At 42.0% G+C, this 20,989-nt stretch overlaps 1 long non-coding RNA gene across 1 annotated transcript; it reads right to left on the bottom strand.

Moving 5' to 3' along the window:
- Nucleotides 1-10,376: 10,376 nt before the first annotated feature.
- On the bottom strand, nt 10,377-20,335 carry LOC114921286 (uncharacterized). The gene is made up of 3 exons (XR_010667035.1): nt 19,232-20,335; nt 13,798-13,966; nt 10,377-11,102 (listed from the first exon to the last, which is right to left on the bottom strand). It is a non-coding gene; the product is annotated as an uncharacterized lncRNA (long non-coding RNA).
- Between the last annotated feature and the right edge of the window lie 654 nt (nt 20,336-20,989).

The raw sequence follows: 20,989 nt of genomic DNA, 5'->3' as shown, positions 1-20,989 counted from the left end.
GGCCAAGAAGGCACCAACGTCAACATTTATTTCACATTTCTACTACTACCCAATGTCAATACAGATTCATGTTTTAACGAGCGAAGTGTCCCTTTAAGCCTCTGCGCATGGGGGGCGCATGTACGATCTACTGCGCCCACCAGTGCCCCTTCAACAATCCATTTTAATTTACATATTGTTTTAGAAAGGAGGGCCATTTATACCAGCCGTCTCTGCTTAAAAGTGTATTTCAACCTAACGAGACAACTTCTCCAAGACCATTAAAAAAGAGCGGGTGGGAAGCTCGGTTGGAGTAAATTAATGGTGCGACTGCAGATTCTTCAGTGGGTGTCAGATACACATGTTATAAAACCCAAGAATGACGGGAAAATGAAAACTGTGTTCCAGGCCTACTGCAGATGAAATCTTAACCCATACCAAGCTGGCACAGAGGTGGGTCTTGGATACGGCCTCCCACATGGAGCGGCAGGACGTCTGATCACATGCCTGTGCGCAGTAGGAGATCTCAGACTCCAACCCAATCAACAGCTAATCCCTATTCATCTGTAACTACAGCCAAGATCTTATTTCATACCAAAGCCAGGACACAGTTTGTCATTAAAGATCTGGTTTGGGTGTCGCAGTGTGTTCGACTTTTAAATGGCTCAGCGGGAGAGCGATGAAGTCGTTACCTTAAAGCGTCCATTGTGATGAAACATGGCAGTCAGACTTATTTCATGTTCTGTCTTTGAGGGGCCGCGGGCTTCAGTCATTTGGCAGGATTTGTTTTGGGTGTGTGATAATAACCCTGGAGAGACGGGGAGGATGAGGAAGAAGGAAAGCTATGAAGTAAAGCCAAGTCTGTTTCATTTCAGCACATCTTACTATTAATGAGGCTCAAGGAACTCTATGAAGCAGTGCTTTGCAAAATACACAAGGGGGCTGTGAAAAGTACAAACACTGGTCTGTTATTTAGTTAAAAGCATCACACTCATATTACAATAGTGAAGATATCGGTGGGATATCTGTCCCAGTGGGAGTGTTTGTGAAGTATCCTGAAGATAAAGATAAGGAGGAAGACATGATGGATTGAAGGAAACCAGAGCTTGTAAGTCAAACCTTGAAGTGACAGATTCACAGCCCTCATTTCCCTTTCATATAAAAGTGGGGGTGGATGGATTCACCTTGGACAGTGTGTGTGTGTGTAGCTTCATGTGTGTGTGTGTGTGTGCCATATTTAATATACAGTCTATGACTTGAACACAGACCAAGTCTCCCTGGGTCGTATTAAACTCTCTTAAGTTTCTGATTAATTATTAAGAATGAATACCCTGACCTATACTTACTGTGTGTTTTATAATGTGGAACACAGTACAATGCAGTTCAAGCGACCCAACAGAGAAACATGGCTGCTTACAGTATTGTGTTTCTTTGGAGCCTTAAATAACTAATATATATGTGCTGGGCAAGATGCTGAAAAAAAGTTACTACTACCAAAAAGTAACATTATAAAAGTACATTTACACATACAAGGAATTTGTCTTGGTGTATTGGTGCTAAACTAAATTACTTGAGAAAGTAATTTGAGCCTACATTTTCTTTCTTGCATAACACTCACATTAATGTTGACATTATGTATAGGGCTTTCACACTAGCAGAAAACTCCTGATATTTCCAGGAGGAGCTGAATAACAGACATGTTTCGCTCAGAATTCACCGGGAGTTTCTCCTGCCAGACGCCCTAGAGCTCATGTGAGAACGCAGCAGGATATTCTCCAGAGAATTCAACTCGAGCCAATAGGAGGTTGAGTGACGTTAAAAATGTCCTTTTTTCTGTTGCATGGTGCAGAAAGTGTCTGCGCGACCACTACGATCTCTGTGCATGTAATTCAATGGCTGCTTTATGTACACTGAAAAGTTGTCTTTTGTCAATGTCCATCATTTTAGCCACTTTAAAAATTAGATGCTAATGTGTGATGAATCTTGTGACAGAACCAGATGTCCTGATGAAATCTGGTCTAGATATTTAATCAACATGTACAAATTGTAGGTGAAAAGACGTTCTCCTTTAAACCAGTTCTTTTCAACTCTTGGATGTGTTTGAAATGTCTTTGCAACTGAAGAGTGCAAGCTGTGATTGGAGCTAATATTCAAGAAATTGACACCAATGCATTACACTACATGTATGGACTGAACGCGTATGGAGTAAATCTCAATATATTCATCCACTTGATGCTGTTTGCAGATGAAACAGCAGCTCTGAAGACGGCTCCTGTGGGAGGACTCCTGTCAGCAGTGATTGATCACTGAGGGGCTGCCCATCACAGGGTGACATTGACAAGTTGAAACAGCTTTTTTGTTTTTATCTCCCAAGATGAATGGGGGCTCGAGTTTATTGACTTATGGACTATCTTTACAGTTTACCACTGGAGGTGTAAAGATAAAGCGGTCTGAATCAGTAACAGATATTCAACATTAAAGATCCGAGTGAATCAGTCCATGGAGCCATGGATTAATAAAAATGAACTAAGAACCAGCCCTAAACGGTCTCGATCCCTAAACGTCTTCCTCTTGACTCGGTCTTGATCCCTAAATGCCTTGGTCTTGACTTGGTCTTGATCCCTAAATGTCTTGGTCTTGACTCGGTCTTGATCCCTAAATGTCTTGGTCTTGACTCAGTCTCGATCTCTAAATGTCTTGGTCTTGACTCGGTCTCGATCTCTAAATGTCTTGGTCTTGACTCAGTCTCGATCTCTAAATGTCTTGGTCTTGACTCAGTCTCGATCTCTAAATGTCTTGGTCTTGACTCGGTCTTGATCCCTAAATGTCTTGGTCTTGACTCGGTCTCGATCCCTAAATGTTTTGGTCTTGACTCGGTCTTGATCCCTAAATGTCTTGGTCTTGACTCAGTCCCGCCCTGCCTTGGTCTTGTTCTTGACTCGGTCTCAGTCCCTAAACATCTTGATCTTGCCACGGTCTCGGACCTATCCGGTCTTGGGTATGTCTTGGTCTTCCCTCAGTCTGGGTTAGTTTGTTCTCACTTACAACACTATTGAAATTCATGAACTATTTACAATAACAGGGTCTAAAATCAAGCTTTAGTTCAGGTTGGAATAGGTGAATGAATATTCCTAGACAAACTTCACATCTATGTTACGAGGCGATCTTTAATGAAGGTTTCAGTACCATCTAGTTGAGTTTAGCAGTCGGCGTTGGCTTTAAAGCGGTATGATATGAGGAGCTTTGGAGATAGAAATAAATGGATTCTATTTCCAGACACCTGCTGTGTCTAGACAACCCAGATCTGCCAACGGTTGATCCGCCAAACTGGCAGCTTTATGCCTAAATATCTCTCCTGGCAAAGAGAGATTGTACTTGAGCACATGTGGGAAGATGTTTTGCGCCTCTGGCTTGTTTGATGAGATGAGAAGAAAATTCTCTTTTCGTTTCCGAAATTGAAAGCCTCACATGCTTAGGGAGAAAAAGTGCCCACTCTGTCTGAGCCTAGAGGGGGTGTCGTCACGCAAACTTTCCTCCCTCTGCTCTTTATTCTGCTACAGAAATACTCAATATCCACACTCTGCCGCTGTCCCCACACATAGGCTTTGGCTTTTTGTGTGAAAATTCTCAAGTGTGGAAAAATACCACCTGCTGCCCTATAAAAGCTAATGCGTGTTTCCTGGCCAACAGCTTTCCTCTCCTTCTCTGGCCGCTTGAATTGTGTGTCTCACAAACCATGACTGGGTCTGAATTGAAGCAGTTTTTTTAGCACAAAATGAAAAAAAAGGTTTTCTGGCACGTTATTCTCTTTCAGAAACGCAGATCGATAACACTTTTTATTCAAACATGGAGTCACTACAGACCACGGCGACTAATTCAGAAACTAAAACGCACAGTGAGAGGGAAGATTCAACAACAGATAAAGACCCCTTTATCTTTTCTACAAATGCAAAGAAACAATGGAGCTAATTTTCTTCTGCAAAACTTGTATTGTGACATCTTTCTCAAACTGCCTCAGTCCAAAAAGGATGACAGAACAAATGCTGAGCTGTTACGTCTATTTTGTGATAAATCAGACGACTTTAAATGAAGCTTCAACATTCACTTCTCTACTTGTGTTTAAAAACATTTTAAATCAGCCATGAGGAAGTGTGATTTTATGCATACACTTTAAATATTAACAGACGTCTGTTCCTGCAGGGTGTTCCGGAGGCTCATCAGCAGCAGCTGCCATGTTGGGAATCCTGTCTCAGTCTAACTTTCAGTGAACCTAACGACAGGCTGAACACTCGACGAACTGCCAAAAAACTGCAGTTCCTCAAGTGTCCACTAGAGGCTGGCTCAAAAAGCAAACAAATCCCCACCAGGTCCTATTTTCAACAGCAGAAATAAACATGTTAACAGCCTGGTTTTGGTCTCGATAGCTAATTTCTTGATCCGTAAACATTGTCCATGGTGACTTTTGGTAAAACTCATCCATTTGTTTATAGTAAGGGTTAGAGTTTGGGTTACATTTGCACAAATGGGGGGCGTGGCATTTGAGTGGTACGGTGACCACCGTTGTTGGGCTGTATGAGCATGGACATGGTCTCAGTGAAGTCTTCCATTGGTTTCTGAAGAGGAATTATGAAACCCAATGATGGCGCTCGACTAACTGGAAATACTTTCTCAACCTCACTTTTGATGAGTCTTGAGATAGGCATGGAGGTGGAGCAGAGGCGGGCCTTAAGCCTTGTGGGAAACTGTTACAATGCGCCCGACTGTCAATCGAGTCTGCCACGCCCCTAATTATCTAAATGTGTTACTAATTCTTGAGCTTAATAAAATAAAAATGAGTGAGTGATTAAAAACCCATCCCCTGTACAGTGTGTACACAGCCTTTGTTTATTTTGTTATTTTTGAGTGGGATGTTTTTCTTAATCCCTCGTCTTCTCAGGTTTGGGTTTGTATTGTGTTTTTTGGATCTGTTTTTCCCGTGTTTCTGGTTTCAGAGGTTGTGTGGCATTCCTGAGTGCTGGTTCCTTCATTCACAGCAGCAGACTATTGTTCTATTTCCTTTTCCTCTTCCAGTGTATTGCTCCGATTGACCCAGCGCTCCTGAACGCCGGCAGCCTCACCGCCATTACGATTCAAGTCACCACTTGCAGGAACTTGGATATCCTCTTTGGATTACCTTCAGCAAAACAAAGACTGTTTACCCATGTTTGCATTCATAGCCTGCAATAAACCTTTTGAACCTTTTCATCCTGAGTTTCAGGAAAGCCTAAACCTTCACACTTTCTTGTGAAGTGGCACCGTTTCAACTCATTTGTTTCTGTTCCCCCTGCTGCTAATTTCAGAGAATTTAATTTTTCGCTATATTTTCTGATTGGTCAGTTTAAGTCATGTGACTCACAGTTATGAGAATCTAATTCGGAGAGGCTTCAGTTATTGCCATGGGGTCGGCCTGCAGCTCGAGCAGATTTTTCTTTCCCTCCCTTGTTTGTGCCTTGGAAAGCATCTGATGTGAATTTATTTTTAAGTTCAGCTCTTTGTGTTCGTTCTCTTGAACTGCTTCATATATTTGTATCTACAGCGTGACTACATGGACGGGACGGCCGGCTCATCCCCTTGCGTCTTGAGGGACTAGAGAAAAGAAGAATAACATGCAGTGTGAAGCCACGAGCTAGCTAAAGAGCGCTAGCATTAGCATGCTAACACAACAATGCAGCGTGAGTTGTTTTGCTGGTGCTCAAGGGCGACATCTGCTGGATCAAAAAAAATCACATATTCTTCCTTTAATGATTATTTGCAGGCTAAAAAAGTAATGTTTAAGATAGCGTTAGCTTTATGTTGTGGTGATTTGTTAGCTTTAATTGCAAAATGTACACTTTTTACATCGTAAATATTTTGTATTTGGCCGTGTATATTTTTGATTTGACTTTAAATGTTACATACAGCTGCTACAAATCTTTATACTCCAATATGTGGCTCTCATTGAGAAATGTATGTGGACATGTAATATTTGATCCTTGAATTCAGTGGTTCTCAACCGGTCGAGCCTCAGGACCCACCAGCTACTCCTTCATGAAAAACCACGACCCAAATTTCTTATATTTTTTTAACCAATCAGATTTATTTAAAGACGAATTGTGCAGTTTGGACCTCAGACGTTAAGAAGCGCAATAGAAGAAATAATCTGAATGAAACAAACCTGTTCCGATTCATGGACTTTTTGACAGCATTTGCGACCCACTGAAAATGGCTCCGCGACCCTCTTTTGGGTCCCGACCCACCGGTTGAGAACCACTGCATGAGAATGAGGACAACAGCAAAGAGCATTTTGAATGAACTCCAGCCTCTGGTTTCTCTTGAAGTCTGTTAGCTATCTGTCGATTTGTGTACAGACACACACAAGCGACCTTGATGTGTATATGGAGGCTTCTGCAGCATGAAGTGGCCACTTGAGGATGTTGTGTTTTTTTTTTTTTTTTTGCATTTCTGCATGTGTTTCCATTTCAACACCAGAGGTTGCTGCTCTGTTAGTATAAAGCATCTTATCTTTCTGTTGACCCTTGGACTCTGGGTGTATTATAATGTGAATGAATGCTTCTCCTGTTGTTTTGGAAAGTGAAGTCATGTGCAGTGTGTTTCCACAAACAGCCTCTGCAGACATAATGTGTTTATCACCTTCAGCCAGTTAGCAGAGAGGAAACATCAGGGGGAAAAAAACAAAGCCTGAAACTGCCCCCCTCACCTGATGTTTCCTCACTTCCCTCTGCCTGCTCCTCTTTTTCTCTCTGTTTAAACTTCCATTAAGCATTCACACTTAATGGCTCTGGTGTTTCAGACAATTTAAAGCCCCTCTCTCCGGCAGAGAGGGCGGTGCGATCGAGCGTGGCAGGGAGCTAATTGAAGTCCGCTGACACCATTAGCAAACTGCCATTGGGGCTTATAGCCGGTCGTATAACAAGCGGCTGAGGGGCCGAGGCAGAGGGGACGAGGAGACAGCAGATGATGAAGAACACGACGGTGATTTCTTTCTCTCGGGTCAGACCGCGTCAGCCTCAACAAGCTAAAGAGAGAGAGAGGTGATGTGAGGGCAAACATGGGGCGGAAATGCATGAATGCACAGATATTTAAACACAAACCGCTTCATTCTGTTTTCCATGCAATCTAACAATCGTTTTCAAAACAATAAGCAGCAGTTGTACTGGCCGAGTAGGGCGCCACACAACTGGAAACGATGCCACATCAGTCTAATCTACAAAGGTCGTTGAATTCAGTGACCTGCCAGCTGCTGTCACACACTGGCCTTTATCTCCGTGCCTCATGTTAATGCAGCATGACTGCTGCCTTTGCTGAAAGAACTAACAAGGGTACAATCACTGAAAAAGGCTTTATAGTGATGTCTAAAAACAGTAAAGTGACATTGTGTGTGTGTGTGTGTGTGTGTGTGTGTGTGTGTGTGTGTGTGTGTTTTAGCCTTGTAAGCACTACAACTGTTAAAGATGTGTGGTATATTTTGAAACCAGGTGTTTTAAAAGAAGCTGCTAAACATGAGACAATGATAACGATACAGATACAAGTTGTGTCACAATCTGTTCTGAATATCTGCATGGATGTACACTCTGCTATTTGTTAAGTCACTCTCTCTTTTTTCTCTTAGCTTCATGCGTCCCAGTCCTCAGTTGTTGTATGAACAGTACCAAGACGGGCTAACTGGCTAGCCGTACCTAGTTCTCGCTGCCAATCTTCATTGTGCTATAAACAGGCGTCGGGGGCGATCTGTGGACATGGAGAGATGATGATAAAAGTTGTTGTTCTACAATTCTACAATTCACTTAGCAGACACCTTTAATCCAAAGCGACGTACATCAGAGAGTAAGAACAACACAAGCAAGGATCTAGAAAAAAGGGAACAATGTCAGTAAGAGCAAACGATCAGCTTTGAGTCTGATTGGACACACAGGTGCTGACAGGAAGTGACCAGAGGCAAAGCACAACATTGAGGGCAGTTCTTGAGAGCTCTAATCAGTATAGAAACCATCTTATAAGTCGTTGTTATCAAACAAAAACCATCGTCATTACCATCATCATCATCAATAATATGGAGACCATCATCATTAAGTTAGTAGGTATTCATGAAAGAGCTGGGTCTTTAGCTTTTTCTTAAAGGTGCAGAGGGACTCTGCAGGTCGAATGGAGTTTGGAAGTTCGTTCCACCACCGGGGGGCGACAGAGGAGAAGAGTCTAGTCAGAGACTTAGGACCCTGTTGTGAAGGTTGGATCAGACGCCTTTCATTGGCAGAGCGTAGAGGGGGGAGGGAGTGTAGACCTGATGAGAGAGTTAAACCATGCTGGTAAATGTAATGTAGTTGATCTTATTGATTTTAATGAGTAATAATGGCTCAGCTTCATCGATATCTGCTGGAACCTACCCAAGTCATCAATCCTGCAGTGTGCTTTTTTCCAGTTGCCAAATATCTTAATGTTGATAATAATTTGATTTGAACTCTCTGCTTGTCTCTGCTTGAGAAACTCTTCATAGTCCTCCTCACAGTTTCTCTCCTCAGGAGCTCTCTGAAGGGCTGAGATGTTTTCGTCAATAACGCTTATCACTCTTTAAATCTTTAACAGGAAGTAATTTTAACATCTTAGAGAATGTCATGACTCTGAGAGTTTTCTTAGAGTTTCATCACTACGGGAAACTCTGTACAAGGAAGTTTTATGAATACGGCCGCCGGTGTCATGACAACCCTGGTGTGCGCTCTAAAGGTCAATTCATAAATCATTATCTGTAAAGCACCAATTCATAACAAGTGTTATCTGGAGACGCTGGAGAGCAAATGGGATAATATGCAGGAAGGATTTCTCCTTTGTGTTCCTCACAATCCTGTTGTTCCCCTTGAATCTATACTACTGTGATTGGCTGGATAGGATAGGAGACATCTGATTGGCTGCAGACATTTCCCTGCTGAAAAAAATGCATCCACACACAAATGCAGTGAGGTTCACAAATGACAAACAGTTTGTAAATGCAGACTAAACAGTTTGTATATAAATGTAACAAGATACAAATGTCTTTTTTAAATCTATATGTATATTATATATTTGTGGATTTCTATTACATATATACAAACATGTAAATATTTGTGTGTGAATCAGAAATACATTTGTGAATCTTATTTTTATTTGTGGATTAGTTTTACATTTATATAGAATGAAATATATTTGTGTGTGTGCATTGAAAAACATTTGTGAATCCTTCTGTGTGCATTTGTGAATATTGAGACTGATTTAACCGTGCATGAATGAGGACGGCGGTGGTTGTGAGGATGAGACAGTCCGATGGTGGAGGCTGGGCGTCAGGGACGTCGGGTGGTAGTCGTGTCAGATCACCTCGCTGAAGGTTGGGTGTTGCTCCGTCTACTCGAGAGCTGTGTTAACTCGACGTATAAGAACCAAAACATTCTGTGACTTTGCATTGTGTTTGCAGGATTTATTGTTTTAAAATTATCTTCCAGGATCATCCCTGGCACTTGCCCACAGTGGAAATCAAGCCTGCAGCCCATGGCGGTCTTAGCAATATTAAACCGTTAAACCCCCCCCCCCCCCCCCAGCCTGGCTCAAGAAGCGCAACAGAAGGAGCGTAAACAGGCCAGCAACATGCTGATTTCCCCCCCCCCCCCTCCCCCCCCCCCCACACACACAACTGTGCCGCGGATTTGATTTGGCCCGCGACCGTCTTTATTTCCCCCCGGGCTGGACAGCTATCACGGAGAGGCGAGGAGGTGAGCCGCCCTGCTGAATGGAAATGCTCTCACACAGATGTGCAGTGTGTGAGGGGACTCGCCCCTGGGACCAATACTGCCTAATGGTTATCTGATTGACTGGGAAGAGAGAGAGGAAGTGGAGATGGGGGGAGTGCAGGAAGGTGATGGGTCTGCCTCTCTGTTTGTGTTTCAGTTTAAAAACTATGCAGAGCATGTTTGTGCATGCTTATCAGTCTGCAGTGTGAGTGTTTCTCTCTGTCCCCTCATGCGTATCAGCCTGTGGCTCCTAATGAAGGCTGCTTACAGAATAATGAGAGTTGTGGTGAGATAATGGAGGAGGTAATTACTCCAGCGTGCAGCAGCCACGCTGGTAAAGAATTTGATTATTGATCAGCGGATTCAGCAGCATGACGGGGAAAAAAAGAAGAAAAATCTAAAAACCTAAAATAAAAAAGTTCGTCTGTCTGGCGTCCAAATCACAGCTGAGGCATGAGGCGCACAGGTGTGCAGACAGAGTGTGTAAACGCACAAACAAAGGCATTCCAGTCGAGTGACTTACCCTCCGCATGGGGACATCTGCAGTGAGTGTGTAGTGATCCAAAAACATGTGGACTGAAGCTTTTGTTAAATGTTAGCCTTTTATTCTCCAAAAACACTTCTTTCAGCTCGACCGGAAAAAAACAGACGGATTTTAAATCGCACCGCATGCACGGCAAATCAACGACGACGAGTAACGATGAAGACGTCTGTGTAGTCGCTCAGTCGTGCAGGTCATGGCTAATTCAAAACTCGATCCAAAGGTAACTGGACTCTGTTGAAGATCTTGAAGACGTTTCACCTCTCATGATGAAGCTACTCTAGGAACAGCAAAAAAAAGAAGCACACTCGACAGTAAATATGTCAGGTAGAGAAAAGTCAGAGCACTAAATGTCCTTCAAGTTTCCTTTACCTGGGTAAGAACAGAAACAAAACAACAACGGACGCCGTTCAGCACGAGGCCTTCATCAGCGCCGATGAAAAGGAAACTTGAAGGACGTTTGTGTGCTGACTTTTCTGTCTCTTTTTTAAAGCTACGATAGGAAACATTGAAATGTCTGCACCTATCGTCGCTTGTGACTGCAGCTTTTCAACCAGGAGAATTTGTCATCATGTGGTCACCAACTTTAACTGGATGTTTGGACCCTAAACCACAACATGTTCCAGGTAGTGTGTGTGCAACGATGGCCAGTCACTGCCCATCTTCTCCTGGTTTCCAGCTCGTCTCCTCCCGCCTTACGCTCTCTCTGCGGCCTCCCCCGACCTGCGAGCATCTGCCTTCCTCTCCTAATCCTAGGGCTGTAAGTGTGTTCCATACAGACTGCCTTCTGCCTTTACAATAGTTGAGAAAAAAAATTGGGAATACAGTTTTTCCAAAGATATCAAACACAATCAAAATAGTATTTAAAATTTGAATGCAAGTGGAATGAGGAGAGGCTCCATGGTGAAAGTTTTTTTAAAAGAAGATGACGTCGATAAGAGAGCTGATAGAAGACATGAAGAGATCAGAACCTGGAAACACCAAAGACAGACGTGTTTATGGAATAGTAAGTAATGACCTACTCGAGGATCTCAGGTTGCATGGGGGCTGGTAGGGGGGTCAGGAGGTCAGCAATGTTATCTCGAGCTGACCCTCTACAAGCTTTCAAAGTGATCACAAGAGTTTTAAAATCCATTCTAAAACGCAATGGGAGCCATGAGACATGACTTGAAAACCGGTGTGATGTGTTCTCCTGTTGGACCTGGTCATGAATCTGGCTGCGGCGTTTTGGATCAGCTGGAGTTTGTTTATGTTGTGATGTGTAAAAATCAGAGAACAGGGAATTACAGACATCTAATAAATGCATTTATACTAACGGATAAAAATTACCCGATTTTTGTGAGTTTTCTTAATTGAAAAAAACATCAACAAAATGAGTTATCAGGTTTAACAAAACTGAGTCAAAATTTAGATTACAGTCGATATTAATGAGATACTGAAGAATGCTTCAGGTGTAATGGTGGTGTTTACAACCTACCTGTTGATATAACTGTGAAATTGACTACCTGTTGTACTCATAGTGACATAGCACTTAAATTATATGCAGTGTGTCAGCACACACACACACACACGCTGCAGACGCATCATCCTGAGCACACAGCACACATTAGCTTGACCCACAGCCCTTCATCCCCAGCAGGGATCGATCCCTCATATTGATTTCCTCTGAGGCAGCAGCGTGTAAGACATTAGGATCCTCTGTGGTTCTCCCATTTCCTCTGACCCTGCGGCATGTTAGAGCATCTGCACGCCTTAGCAAAAACATCAGAACATGACGCTGAAAAAAACAATCAGCCCATCAGTAACACACAACTGAACGTCTGTATGTGTGAACACAAGGGACCTACATTCACTACAACGACTCTGCCATGGGAGCGGGGACTGCTGTGATAACTGCATTCAGCAGGTAAACCCGGTGGTTAGTCTAGTTGTTTTAAAAGCCAGCAGGAATCCACGTGGGAGAGGTCATTATAAGCGTGGATATGCCCGCTAGCTAGCTGCACAGTGTGCAACATATGTGTGTGTCAGTTTGTGTGTGTGCCACTCTGCACGGTGATTGCTGCGGCTCTAGCTTTTCATTAAAACAGAAAGCCTGGCGGCGAGGTGCTCCAGTGTCTGTCCCCAGAGGACGCCTTTCTCCATGAGCTCAATGCAATCAATTCACCGAGCTGCACGGTGGAAAAGGGAGAGATGGCTGTGAAAGAGTGGAGTGAAGGATGGATGGAGAGATGGAGAGATGGAGGGAGGGAGGGAGGGAGGGGAAGAAGACAGGCAGGGACTGAAGCATGGCAAACAGGATTGATGACAGAAAACTCCACTAGCATAGAAATCCCTTCATTTCTGTCGGGAGGCCTCCTGTGGGCAGCTGGGGGAGAGCGAACAAAGTCAGAGAGAGAGAGGAGAGGAATACTGAACAAGTGTGACAATAAGCGGCCTCCTTCTGTCCTCCCTCCGTCCCTGAAGTGGTGTCACTGCGACCACAGTCACCTATATGAGTTTTATTTTTCATTTTCACACTCGCCTGCTGATCCTTCCTTCCATGATTCAAGGCATGAATTAGCATTTTTATTTTGAGAAATGTGTGTATTGACCTAAAGGCCCGTCGGCTTTAGAACGACCTGCCTGAGGAGATACGGCAGAACTGGTGACATCTTTTTTTTTATCTCTTCTTTATAGACTTTTATGTGATGTCGTCGTCTTATTGCCTCTTCATCGTCATTTTACTTTTTTAATCTCGTCTAATATTGAAGAATTCTTCTTACTCATTTATTACCCTCAAATTCTAATATTATCATTTATTGCTATTATTTCCTTTTATTACTGTTACGGCTTTTACTAATTCTAGTCTTTTATCTGTTTAACTGCTTGAATCCCTTCACTCATGCTTTCATCCCTTTAACCGTATTTGTCTTTCTTTATTTTATCGCTTTTATCTCGTCTTAGTTCCTTTTTTTGTTTCTTTTTCTAGATTTCTTTTTGGGGCTTTTTCTGCCTTTATTGTGCAGACAGGACAGTGAATAGGGTTGGAAATCAGGGAGAGAGCGAGAGCGGGGAATGACACGCCAATTTCCACATACTCCATCAGCGCCGAGCACTACGCCTTAGTTCACTACCACTCTAGTCAATCATTGTATTTCCACAGCGGGCGCCGCGGTCAGTCTCCGTAGCGTTCCACCAGCGCCTCTACGCTCTTCTCCGTTTCAAACACTCTGGGAGTCTATTTTTTTGATGGAGTTCGCCGCAGGCACGCGTCAAGCTGGACAGAATATGACAACCGGGACAGGAAGTCAGACAAAGAAACGCACAGAGCGTCCGGTCAATTTCAAAATAAAACACAATATATGGACTTCCTAGCGTATTTTTCATCAATTTATCAACATTACCTCAAAACAGGCACCAAACAAAAAACAGATTATCTTCAGAAAGACGAAGCAACATGTTGTATTTTAGTATTTCTCTTTATTCCCGCGGGATGGCAGCGCTCACCTTCCAGAAAAGGATCCAGTGGGGCAGGGCGTGTGGAGTATGTGGGGGGATTGGGGGTTAGGATGAGACAGCATTTCCAACATGGCGGCGGCTGCCGATGAGCCTCCAGCGCCGCCTGCAGGAACAGATGGATGACATCACCCAGGCTTCATCCATTAATATTTACAGTCTGTGGTGTGGAGTAAAAAAAGTGTGTAAAGATATTTGTGATGAACTCTGCTAACAGCCGTCCTCTCACCTTTATGATGAAGGATTTAACACGTTTCCTTCAGAGGGGAAACTTAAGTACAGCGGAGTCAGCGCCAAACATTCATTAGATGTCGAGGACAGAAGTAGAAGCACTCAGTTTGACAGCAAGAGATTTATAATTGTACTTAAGAAAGGAAGTGAGAGCATCTTAGAGACAATAGCTTTCACATTAGGAAATGAGTCAGCAGTCCAGCGCGGTGATGCTAAGCTGCAGATAACAAACAGCCCTGGACTGATCCTGCAGTCAGACATTATTCAACAGCCAGAGGTAAGAGGAGAAATGTCTTTTTGTAATCAGCATGCTGCTGTTAGTGTAACTCACTAAAAACTTATCACAGAAGTAGATTTAATTATGTTGTGTTTTTGAAGTGCATGATAAAGTAACCTCAAACTGACAACTCAGTGACAGCACGAGTGACAGCAATGGGAAGTAATCACGTTCATAAAACAGCTGATGCCTCCGCCTGCTGCTGAAATCTGTCAGTGAAATTGTCCCTTTTTGAATGTGTTGTTTTAGCTTCAAGCACACAGAAGCCTAATCCTTTCCAACAAAAGTTTTACTCAACTTTTTGGTGGCAAACTTTTATCAAGCCCCGGAGCCATGTGAGGAACCCTTTTTCGAGTGGATTCAAATGACATTTCTGATGAGTTTGTTTTGGTCCTCTTTCTCCCTCGACACCGCAGTAATTTAGCAGACTCGTCCTAAAGTGATGCTACAGCATGAGACACTTTCAAGCTTTTATAGAAGTGTAATTTCAAAGTTGTATTTGGTCCAATTTTCTCTGAAGGGTAATCAACAAGAGATGTTTTAGAAAAACAGAGAAAAAAGAAAGCTCTCTCTGGCTTCATAGAAAGATGCTGTAGGAAGCATACCATGAGAGCAGGGAAACAGGAAGCTGTGCTGTAAACCTGGAATGTGATATTTAATTTATCTTTGTAATCAGCTTCCCTCCTTTCCCCCCGTCTTAAATGTAAACACCATTGACATTAGACGGGAAGAGATGAAGGACCTGCCCAAGAAAACATTTAAAGCAGCCCAGCCTGAGACTGTATATAAAGATGGATGGAGAAAACAGCTGCCTAGGAGTGAAGCCAAAATGTTAAGCGCTCCCCCTGCTGCCTGGCTGCAGTATAGGTCACTAAACCCCGCCTCCTTCATGTTAACGGATGTGGTGTGTTAATTTGAAAGGTAGTACGATGTATGTGTTATCAAACCGTATAAAACCATTTAAAACATAAAGAAACACACGGTCGTTATTCTGAACCTTCACAACGGAGCCTTTTATTCTGAAAATGAATCGGATGTTTTAATGTTGTTTTGGTGACTGACTTCCCGTCAAAGTTGACATCAATGTTGCTGACGCGGAGGATTAGCCTCCTCTGTTTACTTGCACTTTGAAGTTGATGATCTGGTGGAATTTAGCTCTTTCTTCAGACTTTGTTTGGCAAATGTGAGATTGAAGTGAACAGCTATTTGTATTACATCATCCTTGCGACAGAGGTCGATTTGATCAGTCATTTCTGTTATTCTTAAAGAAACATAAATACCATCCCAAAATTACTGAGATGCCGATTGGGAATCCTTGGACGTCCATGTTTGCTTAAATATGGTCGGTAATCGGCTCTGGAATTTTTACTTTTTAAAATTTACATCACTGATTGTCTTCACTGGATTAAGATAACACAGATGTCCTCCACAATTATTCCAAAAGATCAGAGGTCTCCAGGTGATACTAATCCAGTGAGAGCCTGCAGACACAATCTGTGTGTTGGGTTAATAATTCCAGCTGACTGATTTAACCAGCTGTCCTTTGGAAATCTCTCTTGAATTTATATTTAATAAGACTTTTACAAACGTCACCTCAATGTTGCATAATAATAACTTATAATAACTTTATTTATATCGCACCTTTAATATGCATACTACATATCTGTTGAATTCTGACACCGTGCAGCAGATTGCATGCATTATTGTTTATTCAATTCAAGAAACTACCCGATATTTAGGGCCTAGGACTTGTATTTTTGTTGCCATGGTATCTAAATAGGTATTGTGATTGTTGGATTGATGCTGTAATGGTATCTAAGTTAGAAAATCTGGTGACAGACAACCCTACCACTAACACATAAAACCGTCTCTCACCTCCAACAAGAACGCCATCTAACGCTTTGAATCTGCAGGTTTTGCTCTCTCAGACATTTCATTGAGTTTTTATTGTCTTTTTTAGCACCAAGTGAAAGATAATGGATGCCCGCCTTAATGCCTTTTCTCTCCTATAGGGAATGGTCCTTCTTAGTCGCAGGGTCTCAGAGTAGCGGAGGCCGTTGATAGCGAGGCGTCCTCATCAGCAGTCAAGCAGCTTATTTTATGCACTGTCACTAATGGACAGGGCTATCATTTATGAAGGGTAATGCCTTTAAAGGGGACATCAATGGAGGCTAATGATCTGACCGGCACTCTGTTAGAAGCACTCCTTTGTTGGGTGATATTTGGACTCATCTTTTATGAGGTGCTTCCAGTGATGAATAGTGAGCTTAACAAAGTTGTGTTGAGGGATGAGTATAGTCAAGAACTGCTTTGTCACTTGTTCATTTACAACCTCGATGTGTTCCCTGAAGGTGAATAAAATAAGAGAGATTCCATTTGAGATTTGTCCCTGACTTTCCTACTTTTCTTTTTAGACTGACTTTATGGTTTAGTCCACACAGCACTGTAACTATAGGCCGTATAGCACATGGACGTACTCTCAGTGACATCACCCATTGGTTTCTGAAGAGGCTTTTTGAAGCCCAACACTGTCTGTGTTAAAATTTCTGACTATACCAACATTTTATTCACTTTAGAATCAGGCAGAGAGACAGAGTTGAGAGACCTAAAGCTTACTGGTAAACAGCTGCAGTACGCCCATCTATCAGTCAAATCAGCGACGCCGCTATAAGGGCGTCTGTCCACTGACATTGTTTTTTTTTAAACTATTTTCTAAACAAAATGGTGAATGGACTTAAGCTTATAAAGCCCTTTTCCAGTCTTCTGACTACTCAAAGCGCTTTTACACCGCAGGTCACACCTACACATTCACACACTGATGGCAGAGGCTGCTGAGTAAAGTGACCATCAGAAGTAACTAATCCCATTCATACACATTCATACACTGCAGATGAAGCAGTGGGAGCAGCTTGGGGTTAAGTGTCTTGCCCAAGGACACTTTGGACATGTTGCTGCAGGAGCTGGGGATCAAACCCCCAACCTTCCGGTTAAAAGACGACCGACTCTACCCACTGAACCACAGCAGAAAATTAATGCAGTTCATCGTTTCCAGGGTTAAACGTCCTAAGGCCAAAAACCCCATCAGTGTCAGAAGTTTGTCGTTTCGCTCACAGCGCTCTCAGTTGAATATAATTTGGTTCACCTTATTGAACACCATCATCTTATGGATAGTTTTAGGTTTTGTAGAAATCTTTAATTGCGATACTGACATGAAACTTCTTTGTGACTGTAGAAGACCTCGGGTTAAAACGTTGTCGTTGTGATGAATTCAAACGATTTGTGGCATTTGAGAAAGTTTGTGGACATTCTGTATCTTCTTCCTCAGTCTGCAGTTTTTATATTCCTGCACTTACTTGATGAGCGTACTGTACCCCCTCTTGCTATACATTTTTTTTTTTATCCCACACCCATACTTTCCAACCCTCCCCCTGAGTTATGTTCTTCCAAACTTAATGAACTCATACCATAGATATAAATATTAATGGACAAAGCCTTAATGACGTCATCCATTCGTTTCTGAATGGGTGTTTTGGAAGCCTAACCATAGCGGTGGCCAAAATAGAAATGCTGAATCTATTAAACTTTTATAATAATAATAATAACTTTATTTATATAGCACCTTTTAAAAACACAGGTTTACAAAGTGCTTTGACAAACAGCAAGAACAAAGCAAACTAAACCAAACACAGAAAAACATAAACAACAGTAAGAACATAACAGATGCAAAATACCAAAAATAATTAAATACAATTCAACAGAAAAGAACCCAAAGTGCACGATACACAACCAGACATGTATAACCCGACCATCACAAGAACCATCATAAGAACCATCATAAGAACCATTATAAGAACCATCATAAGAACCATCATAAGAACCCAGGCAACACAAGAACCCAACAACACGAGCTGAGACCAAGAGGAGCAAAGATTTAAAAAGATGTGAGAAACTAAAAGAGATAAAAGCAAATAAAAAGATAACAGCAATAAGAAGGTAAGAGCAGTAAAATAAATAGAAACAAGTGGTTAAAGGATCAAAAAACCCAAAACTATAATATTAATAAAAATACAAAGTAAATATAAATATGAAACATAAATAGACAAAGTAAGTACGATAAGAAATTACCAAGTTAAAACACGAGGAGATTAAGATATGAGCATAAATACGAGATAAGACCATAAATAAAAGGACAGTAAGAAGTAGAAGGAGATAAAAATAGTAAAACCAGTAAGAAAAGACATTAAGAAGACGACGTCACATAAAAGCAAGTCTGTAAAAGTACGTTCTAAGAAGGGATTTAAAAGAATTGTGGGAATCTGCGAGTCTTATCTCCTCAGGGAGGTCGTTCCAAAGTCGAGGGGCCCTGACTGAAAAGACCCAGTCACCTTTAGTTTTAAGTCTCTGTATTTTAGTCAAATACAGGAATAGAGCTGGAGCTGAGGCAGGTCTTAAATCTCCAAACCCATAACAACCCGTAACTCTGTGCTCCATGCAGTTGAAACGGTCCTGTAATTATGCTAGCTCGTATTCTTCAAAAAATCAAAACATGTTAGTTATTAAAATCAATCCCTCCTTGTACAGTGTGTGCTGGTAAAGACATTTACAAATCCGACCAAAATCTTTTCAAGTTATTTTTAAGCTGACTAAACAGGTATTTTCATATGGGGTGTGTATGGGACTTCCGGATCTTTTGGAGCCAGCCTCAAGTGGACATATGAGGAACTGCAGTTTTTTGCACTTACACATTGGCTTCATTTTTTAAACACTGGAGGTTATTTAGAAATCAGAAACACGCATGCAATTTGACTGCACACTCTACTGCACCCCCTCTCAACCCCCCCCCCCCCCTCCCCTCCCGCCATCACTGCCAGGTTAAGGTCCCACCAGCCGCCATAAACAAAACCATAAAGCACTCACCCGTCGTCTCGACTGCCTGTCTGTAAATTCATGGTTCTCAGCTCCACTAAATCACTGTGGATGAGTATCAGGGGTGGGTTAGAAGGCTAATACACACCGTCCATGAACACTATCGACAACAAGGCCGGTCAGTCCTGTACGTCTAAACAAAATTGATCCAGAGGGGGATGGGGTCAAGCTCAGCAGCCAATGGGGAAAGGAGGACACCTGATAAGCTGCAGTGTTTGATATTTATGTCCAAAGTCAAGTAACCCAAATTATTTAGTAACCATCTGAAAAAGTCTGCCTTTCCAAACAAAACTTTGCCAAGCACATCAACTCATCCTTTACTCTCATCATCCTTACAAACCTTCTACCTTGTGTGTGTGAGTGAGAGAAAACATGACATATCATATGAAATTAACGAGAGAAATAATGATACAGTTGGTGTTTTTTGTAAAAGAATTGTAGTAAATAAAACTAAATGCTTCGTTAAGAGTTAATCTTGATGACAGGGAGCTTTGTTTTTTCTTGGAGCTGTATTAATCAGGCATTTATCAAGGGCTTTGTTTTTTAAAAAGACATGCATAGTGGTGTTACAGCCTCAAGTGCACACTCCAGGAACTGCAGTTTTTTGTTTTTGTTTGACTTCCAATTCAGCTTATTTTTTTAACACCAAATATTGCCGCTTGCTTTTGACCATAGACTGTAAACATTGATGGATGAAGCCTGAGTGACGTTACCCATCTGTACCTGCAGGGGGCTTTGAAGTCTCATCAACGGCGGTCGACATGCTGGAAATGCTGTTTCCAGATATCTCATTTTTTACACACAAAAGGCTTCATTTGAGGTCTTCATTCTGCGCAAGAGGGGAGGATTTACACACACACACACAATCACACACACACACACACAGCCATCCACATGTAGGAACTTGAACAAACAAAATATGAATAGTATTTGCATCACAAGCAGCACAATCCCTCTAGCTTTTTGTCTCAACATGTTTGTATAAACACAAAGAATCAAACATCTGCCCTTGAAAAGCAGTGGTCCAAAAAACTGACTTTCACAAATTTTTCTTTAAAGGAAGGTCACACATTCAGCTAACTTGTCATGGTGTCACTCTTTCAGACATAAAAACCAATCAACACAGATTAAAAAATGCATTCAAATATACAGTAAATAATGTGTTTAAACAGCAAAAAGGGCAGTTTGAGAGATCCAAGTAGTATGAACGTGTGCAAAAGTACGGAAGCCCTAGAGTGACATAAATCAACACACTTTTTTTGACTCAGATTTCCCGTTTTAAGTTATTTCCATTTTATTTTCTTGGGATCTCAACTTATTTATGTCATCGTCTTTGGATAACAACGCTGATTTTCCCGAGTTAATCTCTCGACATCTCCTGAAAATGAATCTGTTATCACCATACACTGTAAATATTAACGGACGAAGCCTGAGTGACATCAGCCATCTGTTGGCTGAGAGCTGAGGCGGGTTTTAAGCCTCCTGACAAACAGTTACATTAGACACGCCTAAATGTGAATAACTCTTATCCTTCTTAAAATCAAAACTCCCCTTTTGACTTCTGTTGCTTCTGCAGACAGCCTCAAGTGGACACTTCATGAACTGCGGGATTTTGCACTTCCGCATTGGCTTAACTTTTAACACCAGTTGTTTATTCATTGTTTGTGAGTAAGTTGCAGCAGACAGTCATGCTGACTCACCTTCGTAAAATCAAGGTGAAGCAACTGAAGCTTCATTGAGGGAGCGGGC

This window comes from Labrus bergylta, chromosome 1 (assembly GCF_963930695.1).
Source record: "Labrus bergylta chromosome 1, fLabBer1.1, whole genome shotgun sequence".
In the NCBI taxonomy this organism is placed as follows: Eukaryota; Metazoa; Chordata; class Actinopteri; order Labriformes; family Labridae; genus Labrus; species Labrus bergylta.
The sequence above is the reverse complement of the archived record's forward strand: the minus strand, read 5'-3'. Positions and strand labels throughout refer to the sequence as shown.